The sequence below is a fragment of the Puma concolor genome, chromosome D2 (genome assembly GCF_028749965.1).
Source record: "Puma concolor isolate L17-30 chromosome D2, mPumCon1.1.hap2, whole genome shotgun sequence".
Lineage (NCBI taxonomy): Eukaryota > Metazoa > Chordata > Mammalia > Carnivora > Felidae > Puma > Puma concolor.
Window position 1 is genome coordinate 25720540 of NC_141677.1, and position 17829 is coordinate 25738368.

The window sequence follows — 17829 nt, forward strand, 5'->3', positions numbered from 1 at the left end:
AACATGGGGCTTGAACTTAACAACCAAGAGCCACATGCTACAATGAGTGAATCAGCCAGGCACCCTCAATTTTAATAAACCTAAAAATTGACATTTTTTTTTCATACAGCATATCCAACCAGTTCATCAAATCATATTAAGAGAAAAACTTCCCAGGGCACCTAGGTGGCTCAGTCAGTTGGATTGAGCATCCAACTCTTGATCTGGGCTCAGGTCCTGGGTTCGAGCCTCAAGTCAGGCTCTATGCTGACAGTGCAAAACCTACTTGGAATTCTTTCCCCCTCTTTCTCTGCTGCTCCTAGCCGATGAGAGTTGGCATGCACTATCTCTCTCTCAAAATAAATTAAAAAAAAAAAAAAAAGAGAGAGAGACAGAGAGAAAGAAAGAAAAACTTCCCACCACCACCCAATGCCCTGACTCTCTACACCTATTCCAGATGTACCAGTTTCATTTCACAGAAAACATCAGGTTCACTACTGAAAAGCTATTTTCAATTTAGTATATGGTATATGACTGACTGTACCTACAAAACTCTCAACCTTTTTTTGTTGTTTTAAGGATAAAAGAGATGGATAATGATTATTCTAAAAATATTAGTAAGATACAACTTTAAGAGACTAATAGTACTAAAATACAACTTTAGAACAAAGTTTTGTTTTGTTTTGTTTTGTTTTTTACATTTATTTATTTATTTATTTATTTATTTATTTATTTATTTATTTATTTTTTTTAACGTTTATTTATTTTTCTGGGGGGACAGAGAGAGACAGAGCTTGAACGGGGGAGGGGCAGAGAGAGAGGGAGACACAGAATCGGAAACAGGCTCCAGGCTCTGAGCCATCAGCCCAGAGCCTGACGCGGGGCTCGAACTCACGGACCGCGAGATCGTGACCTGGCTGAAGTCGGCTGCTTAACCGACTGCGCCACCCAGGCGCCCCTACATTTATTTATTTTTAAGAGACAGAGTGCAAGTTGGGGAGGGGCAGAGAGAATGAGACACAGAATCCAAAGCAGGCTCCAGGCTCTGAGCTGTCAGCACAGAGCCCAACGCAGGGCTCAAACAGTGAGATCATGACCTGAGCTGAAGTCAGACGCTTAACCTACTGAGCCATGCAGGTGCCCCTAGAACAGTTTTTTTTTTAATAAATCAACTGCATATTACATCATACACACCATTCCAATAATGCATTCATAATCACTTCACACATGAATATAAAACATACATGAAAAGAATTCACAATGTCATTTACAAAAAAGCCCACAACAACTGGATAAATATGACAGTTTTATTCTAACCCTCCAATAACACAGAAACATCAAATGTTTAATTCAGGCTATTATATTATAAAACATCACATTTTAAATACATTTCACACTACATTTCTACAATTTCTTGTTCATTAGAGAATGAGTTTAATACTTCATAGGATTCATCTTACAAGCTCACGTAAATTCAGGTTTGACTATATATAACGTATACTTAGAAACAGCTGTCTTTGCTCCTCAAGTACTATCCGTCCCCCTACAGAATCAAACAGCACATAGAACTACAGTTAGCTAACAATCCACCTGCCACGATATTTATATATTCCTAGTGACAGAAAATGCAGTATTTTTTTAAATGTTTATTTATTTTTGAGAGACCGAGAGAGAGTGTCAGAGTGCAAGCAACGGAGGGACAGAGAGAGAGGGAGACACAGAATGCAAAGCAAGCTCCAGGCTCTGAGCTTTCAGCCCAGAGCCCGACCTGGGACTTGAACTCACAAGCAGTGAGATCCACGACCTGAGCTGAAGTCGTAAGCTTAACCAACTGAGCCACCCTGGTGCCCCAAATGCAATAATTTTTTAAAAATAAAAATAAGTAACATTAGTAAAGAAAAACCATTCATTTTTATTTCATACTATATCATGGGTGAATTAAATACTTCTCCATTAGGATAAAGAAATACTATAAGTCAACTTCCAATGCAAATGAGTGGGGCACAAAGATGCAACTAGTTGAAAGCCATAAATATCTTTTTAATATCTATCTAATAAATTGGGCTTGACATACAGTTTAAAAAATGTTTTTAAATATTTTTAAAAACATATGAATGTGAGTTTGGTCTGGTACTCTGGTAACAGAGTATTAGTATTTCTAACACAAATAAAAACAGTGAAATAACAATATAGAGAACATACTTGGTAGCAAGCATATAATAAATTGCTCAGCTTTTACATCAAATCTCCTTAATTTTTCTCTTGTTCTCTGAATTCCTTAGGGATGGTAGATGCCACCTTTCAGACAGCAAAAAGCACCATTTTGAGGAGAGCAGCATTTTGGGCCTTTGGTTGTTCTTATGGGTTATATCTTAATGGATTAAGGTAGTAAGCTGAATAGTTATCGCTAATTTTTCTTTTCTTTCATTTCTCCCCCTCCCCACCTGCCTTTTTTTTTTTTTTTTTTTTTGGTTGGGTGAAGGTGGGGGGCAAAAAGTTTTCTCTGGCAGCTAAACCAGGCTAGAGGAAGAGGAAACTACTCCAGTTACTGCCCAGAAATACACATGTCTGACTTCCTTCCTTTTTAGCTGGTTTCTAGGTTACAAGCTGAATAAATCAACAGAGGTGAGAAAGTAAACAGAAGCTAAAAGGAAAGCAACACGGTATGGCTAGCTAAAGAAAATCTGTTCTTTCCAATAATGTAAGAACCTTAATTACATGTGCAATTAAGAGTTAAAATAAATGAGCATTTTGGTTCCATTTATCTTGGGTCATGAAAGAAATAAATCCCTCATCTTTATAGATGTAGAAGTCTAAAGAAACAAGTGGATTTCTCTAAGTGTAGATTTTCAAAAAAACCAAGAGCCTCTAAGTTCAATAGCCTAGCATTGTAAATATTTTTGTACACATTAAGGTAAGAAAGATGAATAATAGTAGTTCAGAGAATTTCAACATGATATGGCCTTACATGAAGGCTGACTAGATTCAGGAAAATATCTTTCAATATGCCCTATTGTCCTGTAATATATGAAAATATATAATCAAACACATAACTACTGCATTGTGGTAATGTTCAAAGGATTAACTTCTTTACAAAAATGAATCCATGCAGAACTTCCTGGGACTGCAAAGATTATGTAGCACTGTTTCCTCCTTTCAACAGACTGTGAGTTCTACAACGATTTCCAGATGATACTGGCCTACTCTTGCTGATTTTTTAAACTCTTTTCTCTCCTTCAATCATGCAGCGCAGTCATTCAACCAATAGGTATGGGGTATCTTTTGCTTGCCAAGCACTATGCTTGACCCCAAGGAAACAATGGTGAGGAAAAGACAAACAAATTCCTACCCTAGCGCACATTTCACACTTTTTCAAAAAAATTTTTTTAATGTTTATTTATTTTTGAGAGAGAGAGAGAGAGAGAGAGAGAAAGAGAGAAAGAGAGACAGACACCAAGCACGTGCAGGGGAGGGGCAGAGAGACAGAATCTGAGGCAGGCTCCAGGCTCCAAGCTGGTCAGCACAGAGCCTGGCGCAGGGCTCAAACCCAGGAACTGTGAGATCATGACATGAGCCTAAGTCCAATGCTTAACCAACTGAGCCACCCAGACGCCCCATATTCCACACTTCTGGTAGGAAACAGACAATTATCATAGAAATAAAATATTACAGCCTTGTTAAGAACTTAATAATTGGAGAATTAGTGCAACTTTCCCTCCTTTCTTCAGCATATCTTTCATAATGGACCCAGTCAAGAGAGGAGGGGAGTGCAACAAAATGTGTCCATTCTTGGGGCACCTGGGTGGCTCAGTGGGTTGAGCGCCCGACTTCGGCTCAGATCATGATCTCATAGTTCGGGAGTTCGAGCCCCGCGTCGGGCTCTGTGCTGACAGCTCAGAGCCTGGAGCCTGCTTCAAATTCTATGTCTCCCTCTCTCTCTGCTCCTCCCCCACTCAGGCTCTCTCTCTCCTTCAAAAACAAATAAAAACATTTAAAAAATTTTTTTAAAAAATGTGTCCATTCTTTAAACCTTGGTAAATTTTAATCACATATAGTTGAACAAAGAAAACTCACTGTTGAGGATACTAAAACATAAAAAGTCTACACAAATAGTCTATATATTTTTCAATATACATATGGCTGAATTCAGTTTCCTTTGTTTTGTTTTTATCCTTCTAAGCTTTCTGAATACTAATAAGCCATCCACTCTACAGTAGTTTTGAGTTTGTCATTTCTAGGCTTTCTCTTTCAGAATCTCCCTGATTAGACAGACTTCTTTCCTCCCAGTATTATGAGGTTCCATTTCCTCTTCTGTCTCTGTAACTTTGCAGGTATGTGCCATTAAGATAATCAATTTTTCGTTCTACAAATAAGTGAGTAATTCCAGACTGTATTTTTAGACTTGTATTTCATACTGTTGTTAGGACACTGTCATACTTATATCCTGTCACCACATAAAGCCAAATATGAGTAGAACTAAATGCTTAACCATTCCTAAGTTATTCATACTTCTTTCCAAACCAGTGTAAGTACTATCACTACTTGAGATGTCAATACCTCAAAATTAATTAATAAAATGATCCTGTTTGATAATTTAGTTTGTTTCCTTTGCTCATATACTATTCTGTATACCTGATATTTTCCTTTAAAACTCTGTAACGAAAATGTAATTTTTCTATACATTCTTCTATAACTTTAATATGAACTCAATAAAAGTACCAATAAGATTTGGAACTAAAAAATCAATTTTCTGGAAAAGTAAATATAATCAGAAAAGTTGTAAAAAGACAAAAAGAAGAGAAAAAAAAAATCAATGACAGGGAACTATCCCTAATAACATACCATATTTGAATGCTCTAATTAATACAACAGTGTGAAACTGGAGCATGAATAAACAGTATCAGTGCATAGTTTAGAAAATCCCTAAATAACATCAGTTAAGTAGGAGAATTTTGTGTAAGATAAAGGTAGATTTTCACATCATAGGCGGAGAAAAAGTGAATTAGAAAACTGAATAATTGGGGGGCGCTTTTAAAAAGGGAAATGGAACTTGAGAGAATAACAGTCTAATTTTTGAAAGTTTAATTTGAGAGAGAGAGGGAGTGAGCATGTCCACGTGATAGGGGGAGGGGCAGAGAGGAGAAAGAGAATTCCAAGCAGGCTCTCTGCTACCAGTGCAGAGCCTGACATGGGGCTTAAACCCAAAAACTGTAAGATCATGACCTGAGCCGAAATCAAGAATTGGATGCTTAACCAACTGAGCCACCCAGGTGCCCTGAGAGTAATAATCTAATTTTTATTTATTTATTTATTTTTTTTTTTTCCAACGTTTATTTATTTTTGGGACAGAGAGAGACAGAGCATGAACGGAGGAGGGGCAGAGAGAGAGGGAGACACAGAATCGGAAACAGGCTCCAGGCTCTGAGCCATCAGCCCAGAGCCCGACGCGGGGCTCGAACTCACAGACCGCGAGATCGTGACCTGGCTGAAGTCAGACGCTCAACCGACTGCGCCACCCAGGCGCCCCAATAATCTAATTTTTATAGATGAAGAAATGGACATTCAAGTGTCTGGAGTACCTGGGTGGCTCAGTCAGTTAAGTGTTGTACTCTGGTTTTACCTCACGGCTCCTAACATCAAGCCCTGCATCAGGCTCTGGGCTTTGCACTGACAGCATGGAGCCTGCTTGGGATTCTCTTTCACCTCTCTCTCTCTGCCCCTCTCCCCCACTTGCATGCACATACACATGCACTCTTTCTCTCACAAAAAGCCAACCAACCTTGTTTATAGAAGCCCTGGGACTAGAACGTGGATTTCCTAATTCATAGCTGAATGATTTTTACTTTCTAAGATGGTGTAAAAACTGTACTGTTTTCATGCTTGTTGGCATGAAGCAGCACAGAGGAAGGTGTTTTGCTATCTGCTGAACAAAACTTTAAACTTTGAACATAAAATGGAGGAAAATGAAACCAGTCTATAACAAATTACAAAATCATATACCACCCAAGGAAAAAAGGGTAGAGCATTAAGAATTTACATATTTCTAATATGCCTTAATAACACATACGCCACCTTTCAGAAAGGAGAAATAAGCAGGATTAAGAAAAAAAAGCAACTCAACATGAAGAGGTTTAAATAAATAAAAAGAACACTTGGGAAGATCAGAAACCATTAATGGTTAAAAATAAAAGGAAAGTTTAATTTAATTCCTATTTTGTTACTCTACTTTCTGTCAAGAAAATGATTTTCAATATGTCAAGTATAAACTGGAGACTAAAAATAAACTAAGCCATAAAGGATAGTAGAGGATTCTTTTTAAGAAACTGATTTGGTGGGGCACCTGGGTGGCTCAGTCGGTTGAGTGTCCGACTTCGGCTCAGGTCATGATCTCACAGTCTGTGAGTTCAAGCCCCGCATCGGGCTCTGTGCTGATGGCTCAGAGCCTGGAGCCTGCTTCCGACTCTGTGTCTCCCTCTCTCTCTGCCCCTTCCCTGCTCATGCTCTGTCTCTCTCTGTCTCAAAAATAAATAAAAAAAAAAAACATTAAAAAAAAAAAAAGAAACTGAATTAGTAAATCACATAATTACATTAGAGATAATTTGGAAAACAAAATAAATGGGTAAAAAGGATCCCGTGGTTTTAACAATTCTTCTCAGCCAGTTCAAAAGTAATTGCACTTTCAGCCCTTTTTTCACAAGTATATTTGTTACCAAGTTTTAAGATATAATTAAAAAATTTTTTAAATTTATTTTTGAGACAGAGAGAGAGGGCAAGGGAGGGAGGGGCAGAGAGAGAGGGAGACACAGAATCCAAAGCAGGCTCCAGGCTCTGAGCTGTCAGCACAGCCTGACATGGGGCTTGAACCCATGACCTGTGAGATCATGAACTGAGCCAAAGTCGGATGTTTAACCGACTGAGCCACCCAGGCACCCCCAAGATACAATTTAAAAGGAGCAGCTTATAAATTGTATCTTGAAACTCTTTTCATTTTACTACATTGACATTATTTTAAATAGCTACCTAATAAAAACTTAATCAAGTAAATGAACATTTAATTTTATTATGCATTTTCTTAGTGTTGGATATTAAGTCCTTTTTTTCACTCTTCTATTATTACAAAGAATAGAAACATCATCGTGCTTTCATTAACTAACAATCCAAGTTTAGATGGGTTCAAATAAATTACATGTTAGCATACTGACTTGATGGATATAAACTCAGAGCTGTTACTGGGAGTCTCTGAAAATAAATCAAGGCATTATCAAGATAGTATGGACATAGGCATCTATTGATATTTATAAAAGAGGGGGGGCAATTCAGGAACAAACTACATACTAGCAACTCCAGCAAAACTCCAAGATGGAAAATTAGAATCTTGAAAAAAACTAATACACAGTGATTCCTAAGAGCCAAATATACTCACTGAGAATAATTTGTCTTCTAATAAAAACAAAGGCTACTTTCATCAAGGTAAAGTCAATGAAATATGGGCTGGATGACAGTTTTTGATGCATTTGAAACTGGTTAAAGAAATACTAAATAATAGTACTGTTTCTAACCTGAATGTTTAACCTGTACCTGTACTCTAACTTTCATCTTTTGTGTTGCACACTATCACATGCTATCCTTATTAGCAAATTAACAAATGACAGAATGATTCAATAAGAGACACAATAATCCCTTAGATCTTGCATTGGTCATACTATCTCTGAATATCTTGTTCAGTTTGGGCATCACAATATAAGAGAAACAATTACAAACTAAGATGTGTCAAAGACATTTAAAAATCATGGATTATTAGGGGGTGCCTGGGTGGGTCAGTCGTAACGGTTAAGTGTCTTAGTTCAGCTTAGGTCATGATCTCGCGGTCCATGAGTTCAAGCCCCAAGTCGGGCTGTGTGCTGACAGGTCAGAGCCTGGAGCCTGCTTCGGATTCTGTGTCTCCCTCTCTCTCTGCCCCTCCCCTGCTCACACTCTGTCCCTGCCTCTCTCTCAAAAATAAACAAATATTTTAAAAAAATTTTTTAAATAAATAAAAAAAATCATGGATTATTAGGATCATTGAAAGGAATGGAGAATGTCTTGCTTGGAAAAAAGGAGAAGGACAAATAATAATTATTTACAATTATTTAAAGGGCTAGGAGAACCTGGGTGGCTCAGTCGGTTAAGTGTCTGACTCTTGGTTTCAGCTCAGGTTATGATCTCATGGTTTCATGGGTTTGAGCCCCAAGTCTAGCTTTCCACCAGCAGCTCAGAGCCTGCTTGGGATTCTCTCTCTCCCTCTCTCTTCCCCCTCCCCCACTTGCATTGTCTGTCTCTCTGTAAATAAATAAATAACTGAAAAATAAAAATAAAATAAAATAAAATAAAATAAAATAAAGGGCTAGGCAATCTGGAAAGGAAGGACCTTATAAGTAAAATTTTGAAAGCCAATGCTAGCTCAGCACAAAGAATAAAAAAATTTCCAATAATTAAATATTACCATACCAAAACAGACTTACTTACGAAGTAGTAAGCTTCTAAAAACTAGAAGCAGTTAAGAAAAATCTGGGACAAACACTTGACAAGTCTATCACTGAAGGATCCGCTTTATGGCTTTGGCAAGGAGTGATTTATAAAACACTAAAGATTCTCTCCAATTCTAAAATTCTAATACTATGTTACTTAAGCCACTTCATGTTTATGAGCAAAGCGAAGGTAAGATTAAGTCAAACTTTTCATAAACACTGCTACTTTTGCATATATAAAAGCATAAAACAAATACTGCTGAATGTTCATGTATTCAGAAAAGGTGGCAGAATTAAAAGTAAATAGTTACTTCTGCTATTTCAGAATAAATTAATAACCAAGGTTTGTACCACTGGGCAGATATAAAACTCCATGGGAGACTTCTGTGACATGGAATTTCTGTAATCCACAGACCCTTTATCTCTTATGATAAAAAAGCAAATGTAATTTTGTGGGAATTAAAATATTACAAAATTAAATCAACCCAACCATTAATGCAAAGTATGTGTTAAAATGGTTAATAATCACAAAATCACAGAAGAAATTAAAAGTTAAATTAAAATAAAATATGACTTATAGTCTTCAGTCCTGTCATACATACCATCTTCAGAAAGTAGTACATATGCACTTATGTTTGCATATGTTTGATTACCTGGCCATTTTTTGTTCAAAAACTAATTTAAAATGTATTTTCCGATTTTTCTTAATCATTTCACTGTTTGTACTCTTGGAAACTTGAATAGAATATCTATCTCTTTACTAGTTTTGTTCATTTCCATCTGGCAAACATCTGTTTCTTGTGCAGCACAAGTCAACAAGGCTCTACAATTATTTCCCCATTACCTCCTTGTTTGTCAAAAACATCATCTGATGATGTCAGCAACAATCTGGAAGCTGGATTTTTCAACTAATAAGGGGGATTCACAATTTCCATTAAGTATGATATTGTAATTATTTTACTTATTTAAAAAATTAATGCATTTTTGGAGGCATCTGGGTGGCTCAGTAGGTTAAGTGTCAGACTTTGCCTCAGGTCATGATCTTGCCATTGATGAGTTCAAGCCCCATGTTGGGCTCTGTGCTGACAGTTCAGAACGTGGAGCCTCCTTCAGATTCTGTGTCTCCTTTTCTCCGTGTCCCTCCCCTGCTCCCGCTGTCTCTCAAACATTAACATTAAAAAAAATTTTTTTAAAGTAATGCATTTTAGGTGGTGATGATCACGTATACTAAGTACCATTTAGATTCAAAATATGGTTAATACAAAAATTACCAAAGTTTCAATCATGTTTCTTTAACTATTGATAACTTATGCCAACATTTAGACAGTCATAATATATCAAAATACTGCTATGTAAATTTGAAAAACTAGGGGCACCTGGGTGGCTCAGTTGGTTGAGTGTCCGACTTCGGCCTAGGTCATGATCTCACGGTCCGTGAGTTCAAGCCCCACGCTGAGCTCTGTGCTGACAGCTCAAAGCCTGGAGCCTGCTTTGGATTCTATATGCCCCCTTCGCTCTGCCCTTCTCCCACTCGTGCTGTGTCTCACTCTGTCTCTCAAAAATAAATAAATGTTAAAAAACTTTAAAAAAATACTATTTAAAAAAAATTTTAAAACTAAAATGGAAGAGAAAAGTTGACATAAAGACTTTTTACTGAAGTGGTTTCTTTCAATTACCAACAAATTAATGATTCATTTAAAATGAACTTTTCTTGGGGCGCCTGGGTGGCTCACTTGGTTGGGCTTCTGACTTTGTCTCAGGTCATGATCTCATAGTTGGTGGGTTGGAGCCCCACATCGGGCTCTGTGCAGACAGCTCAGAGCCTTGAGCTTGCTTCAGATTCTGTGTCTCCCTCTCTTTCTTCCCCTCCCCCACTTGTGCTCTGCCTCCCTTTCCAAAATAAATAAACATTAAAAAAATAAAAACAGGGGCGCCTGGGTGGCTCAGTCGGTTGAGCATCCGACTTCGGCTCAGGTCATGATCTCACGGTCCGTGAGTTCAACCCCATGTTGAGTTCTGTGCTGACAGCTCAGAGCCTGGAGCCTGCTTTGGATTCTGTGTCTCCCTCTCTCTCTCTGACCCTCCCCCGTTCATGCTCTCTCTCTCTCTGTCTCAAAAATAAACATTTAGGGGTGCCTGGGTGGCGCAGTCGGTTAAGCGTCCGACTTCAGCCAGGTCACGATCTCGCGTGTCCATGAGTTCGAGCCCCGCGTCAGGCTCTGGGCTGATGGCTCGGAGCCTGGAGCCTGTTTCCGATTCTGTGTCTCCCTCTCTCTCTGCCCCTCCCCCGTTCACGCTCTGTCTCTCTCTGTCCCAAAAATAAATAAAAAAACGTTGAAAAAAAAAATTAAAAAAAAAAATAAACATTAAAAAAAATAAAAATAAAAATAAATAAGACAAAATGAACTTTTCCTCTGGGGTGCATTGGTGGCTCAGTTGGTTAAGTGTCCGACTCTTGGGCTCAGGTCATGATCTCACAGTTCATGTGTTTGAGCCCCACATCAGGCTCTGGGCCGACAGCACAGAGCCTGCTTGGGATTCTGTCTCCCTCTCTCTCTGCCCCTCCCTGGCTTGCTTTCTATCTCTCTTTGAAAATAAATAAAAATAAACTTTAAAATGAACTTTTCTTCTTTTATGTTGTGTTATAGTACAATTTAAAGTTATATTGCGTGCTCATTTTAACAGCACATACACTAAAACTGGAATGAAAGTTATATTGCAAATGAATACAAAGAAAATGAAAACCCATAATGTATTATCAGGTCAATTTCTAATGTAATTTCAGGTCAATTAATAATGTAATTTCTATACACTTCCTTTAAACAAAGACCCTCCCCTCTAAAGCTCTAAGTTTTCTTAATTCAGGTCAGTTCCTGTTTCACTAAGGACTTTCCTTCCCTCTAAAGGATGAGGCAACAAAAATCCCAAGAAAAACTGGGAAATGAAAAAGTTGAGACTCATTAATGATGCCCAGAAGCCTGGCTTAAGTTTATCTCTGTAGAGAGAGGAAAGTTTCAAAATTAGACTCTTCATGGATAATAAAGATTCCTTCCAGGGCCTTAGTTTTCTTCAAAGTTTCAGATAGCCTGGAAGCAGTCTACTCAAATAAACTTCTTTTGGACTCCTGTGGATTTAATAGTGCTTTATAGCTTTTCAAACAGTTGCTTTCTCCTTGGGGATTTGAAAGCTTCCCTACATTGACAACTTGGACCACCTGCTACAGGAGATTTTTAAAATAGAACAAGTTTTCCTACTTTCAGGAATCCTTAGGATTATATTTCCTGCTTCCTATCACAGGTCAATTTATATTTTAATGTCTTAACTTTGAGGTCTATTCTACTTGGCCTTGGAGAACATAAGCATACTTTAAAAGCTACATTACTTAGTTAAAGGAAAAAAAATATTTTAAGTGATCATGGAACTATGCAGTTTTCTACTCTCGTAGAAAAAATGCCACACAGAAAAGCAATTGTTGGGGTGCCTGGGTGGCTCAGTTGGTTAAGCATCCAACTTGGGTCAGGTCCGTACCTCAGGGTTCCTGAGTTGGAATCCTGCATCTGGCTCTCTGCTGTCAGCACAGAGCCTGCTTCAGACCTTAGGTCTTCCTCTCTCTGCTCCTCCCCTACTTTCACACACACACACACACACACACACACTCTCTCTCTCTCTCTCTCTCAAAAATAAACATTAAAAAAATAAAAAAGAAAAAAAGAAAAGCAATTGTTTGTGAAACCAGTTTATCAATTAATAGGTCAACTAAAAATGCCTGTGTACTTTCCACTGCTGCTTCCTTTGCCAGGAAGGAGTTTTCTTTACTATTCTCTTATGGTGGTGAACTGGATTGAGCTTTGTTATGCTTCATTATGTTTGTTACTATTTTAATTGGTGAGAAATTCTGAAAGGTACACTTTCCTCCCAGAGCTTGATGTTGAAGGCACGGAGTGGTGTCAGCCAAGTTCTAGGATAGAGGTTCTCAATGGGTAGCTCCCTGTCCAACAGCATAGGCAATAACAAACAATTAGCTAAAAATGCACATTATCAGGCTCCATCCCACACTACTTGAACCAGAAATTCTAGGGGTGGGGTCTAGCAATCTGTTGTGACAAGTCTTTGAGTAATTCTGAAGCACTGTGTAATTTGAGAACCAGTGACTTAAAGCATGTGTCCTTAACCTTTTTGGAGTTGAGGAACTCTTAAGAGTCTGAAGAAAGCTATAGTTTACCCAGAAACATGAAAATACTTAATTTTGCATCACAATTTCAGGGGTTTCCAAGATCATCTGGAACCTAAGAATACATATTCCTAAGTTTTAACCCTGATGACCTACTGAATCAAAAACTCTGAAAATGGGGTACTATACTTTTTAAATTTTTTTTTTCAACGTTTATTTATTTTTGGGACAGAGAGAGACAGAGCATGAACGGGGGAGGGGCAGAGAGAGAGGGAGACACAGAATCGGAAACAGGCTCCAGGCTCTGAGCCATCAGCCCAGAGCCTGACGCGGGGCTCGAACTCACGGACCGCGAGATCGTGACCTGGCTGAAGTCGGACGCTTAACCGACTGCGCCACCCAGGCGCCCCAGGTACTATACTTCTAAAATACTTTTAAAAATATTTTTCAAATCTTTCCCCTGCTGCCTCAACATTCCCACAAACAAGCTCTAAGTACCCTGCCCAGGTGACCAGGTGCCCCTGGCCCACAAGATCCCCTTGTTGCCCTCGCCTCTGACCTAGTAAGAACATTCAAATATACCAATAAAATACCTTTGCTCTTTTTTGTTTATTCCATGCAGACCACCAACAAAGGTACCCACAGATCTTTGTACTCCCTCTTGGCTCCACACCTACTTGGTTGAACCTACTCCCTTCTGGCATGCAGTGACTTTGTTTCTCTATGACCTATAAGTGTAATAAACTTTGTTTCCCTGTGCCTCTCCTGTGTCTTCTCTTGTGGCTGCACCTGACTGAACATCACAAAGAACACAGAACAGGCCCAGGAATCCTTAGTTTTAAAATGCTATCTGAGGTTCAGTCAGCTCTGGGAGGCCATGAATCTTGGTTGAAAACACCTGGCCTACTGTGACTATATCTCAGGACAGAATGCCCCAGTCAGGTCTTAGACATTCTCTTGACAGATCAGTCTCCTTGTCACTTTGCTAACTTAACCTCCTACCTTCTCAGGAAGCACAGGATCTTTAAATAGCTTACATTGGAAAGCTGTTCATTCTCAATGTGGGGATATTTGAGCCACGTAGAGATCAATTTCACTCATCAGGTTTTCAAAATCAAATAACCTAGGGCTAACAGAGGCTAAGCTCATTCCTCTTATGCAGAGAGACAACTATTTAAAGATGTCTTCGCTTCCTAAAAATATCAAGCAGTTAAAGCAGCAGGCTTAGAAAGTGGCACTGCTGCTTCCCTAGATTACACAGAAAGAGAAAACACTGTCCAAATAGTAAACAATATAACCACAAAGGTAGTTTCTTCTTGATGCTTAAAAAAGATGAGGTTTCCAATCATTGTTCCCTACTTTCTACTCATAGTAGGAGGAACAAAGAGGAAATTCCTCCAGAGAAGATATGAAGAGCCAGAAGTGTGGTTAATCATTCAACAAAAGATTTCAAAGCTGATTAAAACTGCCTGTGAAGGAGCAACAAAAATTTCCCAGGTCACATGAACTATGAACTCAGAATGAGTTGGCTCAAGACTGTGGCCCAAGGAGTTGAAGGACCAAAATTGAACCATAAACTTTCTATCACATATAATTGATTGTAGCTATTTTACGGGATGGAGTAAGGGTGGAAACTAAGGTTAAGTGTCCTACCCTGGCATCTAGAAAGTATACATGAAGTTATAATTAAGATGCTCATCTGTGAAAAAATACATTCAAAATGTTCATTTTGACATATAAAAGCATAAAACATTTACTACTAGTGAATCAAGCTCTCAAAGTAACAAGCTTTGATAACTATAAGTTCATGGCCATTCATTATTCATTTAGTTAGCAAATGTCTGTGAAGCACCTATAATGTGCTACCTATACCACAGAGCATGGTATTATACACAGGAAAGTAAAATTATCAATATTTTATTTTCCCTGGCATCTATCTAGATAACAAAGGAACTGCTCTTACACAATGAAGTTTAACAAGAGTAAATGTTAAATCTCCAGGTTTAGGTTCCAAAAAGCTACTACTTAAGTATGGTGCAACATATACTCCCACCGGATCCCTCACAAGCACACATTAGTATAATATGTGGTAAAACTTGCTTGGCAGCTTTTGATGCAAAAAAGGATTAGGAAGTTTTATTCATTCAACAAATATTCAGGGGAACATCTACAACGTGTTAAGCACTGTCCCACAGGTTTTGGATGATGCAAAGATGAGGCTAAACAGAAACTCATTATGAGGCAAGAATGTACTGTGGTGTGAATGCTAAAAATGCTGTTATAGAGTGTTCCAAATATGTTAAGTAACAGTCCCAGTATATTGAGATCACTTCACATGAAAATGAAAAGCATCCCATTCAGAAAAACAATGACATTAGAATATAAACAAAAGCAGGAAATCTGCATAGTGAAGCTCTGTCTATAATCAAGTCATACTAATACTGGTTAAAGGAACTGGGAATGTTTAACCTGAGGTCTTTACTATACTTTAATATGTAGGAAAAACTTAACATATCTTGTTCTTTTTTAAAAAAAAAACTTTTTTTTAATGTTTATTTTTGAGAGAGAGAGAGATAGCGCAAGTGGGGGGAGGGATGGACAGAGAGGGGGACAGAGGATCCAAAGCAGCCTCTGTGTTCACAGCAGAGAGTCCAATGTGGGGCTCAAACTCACGAACCATGAGATAATGATCTGAGGCGAAGTAGGACGCTTAATTGACCAAGCCACCCAGGCACCCCAAGATTTTTTTTAAGTAGGCTCCACACCCAATGCAGGGTTTGAACTCACGACCCTGAGATCAAGAGTCGCATGCTCTACTGACTGAGTCAGCCCCATAACATAACTTGTTCTAGAGTAGAGGATCTTAACCTGGGTTTAGAACATAGAAAGAAGAGAAAGAAAGAAAGAAAAGAAAGAAAAGAAAGAAAGAAAAGAAAGACAAGTAAAGACCTTCAAAGAGTCCAGAAAATCCTTGAAATTATTTATAAAAATTTATGCATATAAGCATTTTCTTCCTAGAAAAAAGGGTTAGTTGATAGTTTCTGTAAGGTTTTCAAATGAACCTCTGATCCAACAGATCTAAGAAATGGTGCCTATAAGATAAATGAGGTCCACTAATGGAGGCAACGTTAACTAGATATAACATATGTAAATATAACATATAACCAGATTTTGGTCCAATGTTAGAAAAAGCTGGGGCGTCTGGGTGGCTCAGTCAGTTGGGCGTCCAACTCTGGCTCAGGTCATGATCTCACAATTCTTGAGTTCGAGCCCCATGTCAGGCTCTGTGCTGACAGCTTGGAGCCTGGAGCCTGCTTCAGATCCTGTCTCCCTCTCTCTCTGCCCCTCCCATGCTCACACTCTGTCTCTCTTCTTTCTCTCAAAAAAACAAAACAAAACAAAACAAAACAAAAAAGAAAAAACAAAAGAAAAAAGAAAAAAAAAGTTAGAAAAAGCTTTATAACAATTTTAGGTGCCCAGTAATAGAATGAGTTACTTTATAACAGCCGTAATATCTCAAAAAGAAAGCACTTATGCAGAAGGTGTTTGTTTATATAGGACACCATGGCATAAAAAATTGCAGACTACGTTAAGAAAATAAGAGTTTTCAACATTTATCAAAAGAATTTTAGAGGCTAAAATCATTATTATGTAAAAATTTTATTTATGGGTAGGAGGTATATGATATAATAAATGGCTGTAAAAATACGTTGTGTTTTTGGGATAAAATCCAATTCTGATCTAGCTAACAACAATAAAAATGGGAAGGATGAAACTCATAAGATGTGGTTGGTATAGACAGCAAGCACCCTGTGTAGCACAGTAGACACAGAAAGAGAACAGACAGAAAGAGAATACACAGAAACAGCAAGTAATTCTAATCATTAAACTCAGATGTCACCTATATAATGATAGCTATGTCACCCCTAAATGCTCATTCATTGGTAATTCTCATTATGGCCTTACATGTCTTCTGCCAAATATGTAAAAGATTTAATGAATGGCTGCTCAGCAAGGCTTTGGTGAGTAATACTTGCGGCCAGGCTTACTTACTTCTGCAAAAATAAGCATGTATTGATTCCAGGCCCCTTCCCTTGGCTGAGTTCCAGGCTCATATCTAACTCTGACCTTTAGTTATGTTATCAGCTGGGAAGGCTGTGTGGCATATACAGGACAAAAACACTTGGTTAAGACTCAGAATTATGATCCTTTCATCTCATCTGCACCCTATTCTCAATGTGTTCCTCAACCTCGTATCTTTCTCCTTCTTTCTTTTCAAAATTTTATACATATGCATACATATTTTAAGTAAACTCTATACCCAACATGGGGGCCTGAACTCATGACCCCAAGGTCAAGAGTGGCACGCTCTACCAACTGAGCCAGCCAGGTGCTCCTGTTTTCAAAAATTTTAATAGATCTTATTTATAGGAGCAGTTTTAGGTTCATAGCAAAACTGAGCAGAAAACTAGAGAGTTCCCATATAGCCCCTACTGCTGCACATGTACAAATTTCGCCATTATCAATATCCTGAAACAGAGTGAATTTATTATTACAACTAGTGAACCCTATATTGACACATCATTATCACCCAAAGTCCACGGCTTATATTAGGGTTCACTCTTGGTGTGGTATATTCTAAAAATGTGTGGGTTTTGACAAATGTATGATTCATAATCATATTAGAGTATCACAGAATAGTTTTACCGCCCTAAAAATTCTTTGCGTTCTGCCTATTCATCTCTCCCCGCCTCCCCCCAATCTTTTTACTCTCTCCATACTTTTGCTGATGCCAGAAAGTTACATAGCTAGAATCATATAGTATATAGCCTTTTCAGATTGGCTTCTTTCATTTAGTAACATGCATTTAAGGTTCCTCTATGTCTTTTCATGGCTTCATAGTTCATCTGTTACTAGTGCTCAATAATATTCCATCATCTGGATGTATCCCAGTTTATTTATACATTCACCTAACTGAAGGACATCTTGTATGCTTCCAAGTTTTGGTAACTGTAAATAGAACTGCTGTAAACTTCTCACGCAGGTTTTTGTATGAACATAAGTTTTCAGCTAATGTGAGTAAATACCAAGGAGCACAACTGCTGCATTAAATGGTAAGAGTATGTTCAAATTTTGTACGAAACCGCCACACTGTCTCTCAAAGTGTCTATA

At 38.2% G+C, this 17829-nt stretch overlaps 1 protein-coding gene across 4 annotated transcripts in view; it reads right to left on the reverse strand.

Moving 5' to 3' along the window:
* Positions 1-17829, reverse strand: part of JMJD1C (jumonji domain containing 1C) — a 267089-nt gene that overhangs the window by 92965 nt on the left and 156295 nt on the right. The window lies entirely within an intron of this gene.